Below are 4,919 nucleotides of genomic sequence, written 5' to 3'. Positions count from 1 at the left end.
TTATTGGAAGGCATGAAAGCCAATATGACAAGAAGTATGAAAATGAAAATAGGGATCAACAACAACATGAATGGTGGTGGCGGCGGCAATGGTGGAAGTATCAATGGAAGAAGTAACAATAATGCAGTAAGACAAATAAGAAACAACATTGACTCTAAACTGAAATAACTCATGGTAGATGATACATTCCTTTTAGCATATTTCCCTTGTGATGAGAATAATCTTCCATACTCAAAAGTAGTAGTAGTAGTAGTTCCATTGGAGTTTGCCAATTCTTTAACATCCATAATTACGAGGAACGACTTCTCTTGATCAGTACTTTCTCTTGATAATGATTTATTTTATTTGATTCGAGAGGTGAATTGATGAGTGTGTTGAAGGAAAGAAAAGAAGCAGTTTTAGAGTATTTCCTATATTTGGTTTGAGATTTATGATAATTATATTATGTACTAGATCTGTCATTATTATATATATATACACACTATGCTTATGTTATATTTGTTGGAGGAGAGAGGGGGAGAAATAGATGGGAATAAGCAGGTGGGATTCAATGAATTCCCAAATCAAGTGGGGGCAGTTTATTTCCTAGTTGATGTTTCTTGAAAAAGAAATAGGAGAGTTGTCTCCCGTCCAAGATTCTTCACCCCTGGACAATCTAGCTCTCCAGCTGACTCCAATCGAGTCGAGCTCAATCAAATTTCTTATATTAATACCATATCGAGTTGAGTTTGAGTTGACTCTTTAATGTTTAGTGGCACGTAGTGCTACACTATTAGAAAATAAATAGGTTGATTAAGAAAAATGTATAGACATTATTATTTTAAATTGATAAAAACATTTAAGTGTGATTGAATTATATACATTACTATTAGTTGAAATTAAACTTGAACATAGAATTGAATTTACAGGTCAAAAAAGTAAAATACTAAAATTCAAATAAGTTCGTCTAATAGTATTATGTTTCATTAACCTTTTTAGTTACATACTGTACCACCTATAAAGTGATCTTACATAATCATGATGTGTAATAAAAAAAACAATTACAGATTTTAAATACAAATTATAAATTTCTTATAATTATTACATGCGTTGCTACAATTACAAACTTAAATATGTTTAACAATAAATTTTAATTTAGAAAAAATTATGATATGATAAAACTCGAACCAATTGGGTTGAATTGAATCGAGTCAAGTTAAAGTCAAACTGAAATCAAGTTGGGCTAAATACAAGTGAGTTGAGTACTCCAGCCTGTTAGCTTGTTGCCCATGCACAACCATGGTGATGGGAATTTAGTAAAAAAATAATTTAGAAGTAATTGTTTTTAAATTTCTTTACCACTTAAAATTTTCCTCATGCAGAAATGATTCGATGGTTTATACGGGAAAAGGATAAGCTATTCTAATATTAAAAGGAAAATTAATAAAAATACTCTATTTTAATTGATAAAAGGACTTAAGAAGAAAAAAATTATTTTTATATTAGTTAAAGAAATTTTAAAACAAAAAATAAAAAGAAGAAGGTTTTTTAAAATAAATATTTTATTAAAAAAAATTGTATTCGAAAAGATAAATAAGTTTGTTAAAGAAAAGGACATTTTCTCCACAAAAATATATTTAGAGAGAGAACATGATACATATATATCATGCATGCAGTATTAAAGATCGATGTAAATTAGTGTGTATAAGAGATTGTTGATTTGATGAGGCATGATTATGAACTCATTTAATTTAATAGGATTTTTAAAGTAAAATTTTTCGATACAAATTTAAATTGGTCCAATCTTAAAAGTGAGTTTGAAAACACAAAAATAAAAACAACAACGATCTCATTCCTTTTGAAATTTGTGTAGAACACAAGTCGAAAATGACTATCAGCCAAAGTCGAAAACTTCTTAATTATTGACTTTTCAATTTTCACGTTGTTATCGTTTTCTCTTTTATGCCTGCACTTCAAATATTTTTATATCATAAAAGTTAGTATTTCAAATATAATTGTACAATGCTCCCTATTAAATTAAGATGACTTCATATTCATGCCTCATTAAATTCAAAATCTAGAATACATATCAATTTACATCAATCTTTGATAGTGTATGATATAGTGAAAGATTTAACATTTTTACTAAGGGGTTTAAAATTATAAAAATATAATTTCTGAATTTTGAACCCTTTAAATTAAAGTACAAAGTGTTTTAGGTTGATTAAATTTAAATAATTTTAGGCTTTTAAACTCTTTTTATTTTTGAAAGTGTTTGAAAAAGACAAAAAAAGGGAATTTTTTTAAAATGTTATTATTTTAGTATTTAATAGGGTATAGTGTCAACACTTTCAATATTTAGTGATAATGTCAAAATGTTACATTATTATGTATTTTAATTATATTTTAATTATTTTGTTTAATTAAAAAGAATACCTAATTTATAGAACAAACTAGAGCTATTTAGGGGAGAGAAAAATTATAAAAAGTAACAGATGCTTAAAACTATCTACAGCAGTTACAATTTTTTCAAATCTTGATGATATATCTGGCCATTATTCATGATGTTCATCCGAAAAAAACTTATTGCGATTTTATTGTTTTGTCAAATAAACTGGGTAAACGATTTTTGGAAAATAAACAAAAACAAAAAGTCGAAATTGAGGTATGTTTTAGTTAATTAATCGTTATATATTTTGTATTTGATTCTGATTTGAAGTCGTTTTTTTGACTTTAGTATGCGAAATCGTATATCCAACAGAATACTTATTTGATGCATCAATTGTTTAGACAAATAATAATGTTCAAATCTTTTATTTGAATTACGATTGTAACTTTATTATTTTGTATTCTTTATACAAGTTAATGATAATGTCACTATTTTGGTATTTAGTATTGACTTTTTTTTTTTTTACTATAAAGCATATATAGGGAGCATTGCTTTTATAATAAAGCATTCTGGAGATTGGACTGAAGATAATTGCTATATTGATTACACAGCTGAGGCAATTATGATTAAAGAGTATGCGTCGTATAAAGATTTAGTTGATGAAGTCGCTAATCAGATTGGGATAGATTTGAGGTATAACAAAATGAAACTTAAGTATAAAATAGAATTGCACCTTTGGAGATCCACAACGATATGGGAATGAGGGTATATGTCTCATTGAAGAAAGAAGTTCGAGAATTCGCAAAGTACCCCATTTGTGTAACTGTATTTGTGAATGATCGTGATATAAATTGTAGAAATCATATTATGAATAAGATATTTGCATGTGTATGATAAACGGAAGAAGTACTACTAATAACCAAGCAATTGTTATTAGTGCACCATTAATCAGTGATGAGTTAAGTAATTCTATTATCTGCAATATGAATCATAAAGAAGTCATTGAGGATCAAGTTTATAAGAATAAACGTACTTTGAAAGCTGTGATGATGAAATATGTCATTGATAATAGATTTCAGTGGAAGACAAAAAGATCAAGTTTAGTAAGGTATTTTGTATTTAAATATATTTTATCTTTTGTTGTTATATTAATTATTCCAATAATATAATGTCTTAATTTATTTTGTTTATTTTCTTTTGTAATTCGAGCAGTTATACACTTGTTTGTGTATTTGAAAATTGTGAATGGATAATGAAGGCTTCCAACATCAATAAATCGGGAATGTTTAGAATTAGAAAGTTTGTAGATGAGCATACATGTTCATTAAAAGATAAGGCATATAGTCAGAGACAAGCAACAAGCAGTCTTGTTGGAGGTATAATAAAGCCCAAGCTAGTTGATCATAAAAGAAAGTTGACACCGAAAGACATACAAGTTGATGTTAGACTCGAACTTGGTGTAGACATATCTTACTTTGTGGAATGGAATGCTAGGGAAAAGGCAATAAATACATTAAGGGGGACACCATCTGATTCATATAGTAAATTACCCAGTTATTTATACATATTGGACACCACTTATCCTGGATCACATATAAGATTAAAGAAGACGGAAGAAAATGAATTTCTATATGTCTTTATAGCTTTGTTTCCTTTCATAAAAGGTTTTGAAAGTTGTAAGCCAATAGTTGTAGTAGACGGCACCCATCTCAGGGGGACTTATAATGGCACATTTGTGTCTGCAAGCACATTGGATGGAGCAGGTAACTATTAAATATTTATATTTTTATAAAGAATTACGCACGATATTATATTTATTAAACATGTATCTGTTGTATTTGACGATATGTATCCTAATGTTTGCATTGTATATGTTCAGAAAATATATTGCCCCTAGCATGCAGTGTTATTGACGAAAAATGATGCATCTTGGCTTGTTTTTTTGAACAGTTTAGAGAAGCTCATGGTTTAAAGGATAAAATGTGTGTTGTATTCGACAGAAACAAGAGTATTATAAAAGCAGTTTCGAGGATATACAATATACCACATTATGCTTGCACGTTTCATCTTTGGAAGAACGTGAAGACACTTTACAAAAAGTCACATGACAGTCTTTCAGAGGTGTTTTATGTAATGACAAAGGCATACAAACTTTATGAATTTAATGAACTGATGAAAAAAGTAGAACATGTTCATATTAGGGTGAAGAATTATTTGGAATTGGCTGGTTATGACAAATGGGCAAGAGTGTATGCACCAGTTGATCGAGGCACTGTGATGACATTAAACATAGCTGAATGTATAAATGCATGCCTTGTGGAAGCAAGAGAATTACCTATACATGATTTTCTTGAGGAAATTAGACAAATGTTTGGTCGATGGAATTTCAAAAACCATACATCTGCTTCTAATACATTCACGACACTTTGTGGTAAAGCACAAGAAATGCTCGCTGAAAATGAAGAACCTTCACTGCGTATGACGGTATGTTTATGCTTCCTTAAAATTGTAACATGTATTTTTTTCAATCTTAAAAATTACTAAACAAATT

General features: G+C 28.7%; 1 long non-coding RNA gene across 1 annotated transcript; it reads left to right on the top strand.

Moving 5' to 3' along the window:
- The first annotated feature begins 2,509 nt into the window (after positions 1–2,509).
- LOC109120948 (uncharacterized) lies at positions 2,510–3,514 on the top strand. The gene is made up of 2 exons (XR_002028362.3): positions 2,510–2,644; positions 2,902–3,514. It is a non-coding gene; the product is annotated as an uncharacterized lncRNA (long non-coding RNA).
- Positions 3,515–4,919: the final 1,405 nt, after the last annotated feature.

Source organism: Solanum lycopersicum, chromosome 8 (assembly GCF_036512215.1).
Source record: "Solanum lycopersicum chromosome 8, SLM_r2.1".
NCBI lineage: Eukaryota > Viridiplantae > Streptophyta > Magnoliopsida > Solanales > Solanaceae > Solanum > Solanum lycopersicum.
Note: the sequence above shows the minus strand (reverse complement) of the source record. Positions and strands in the feature narration are given on the sequence as shown.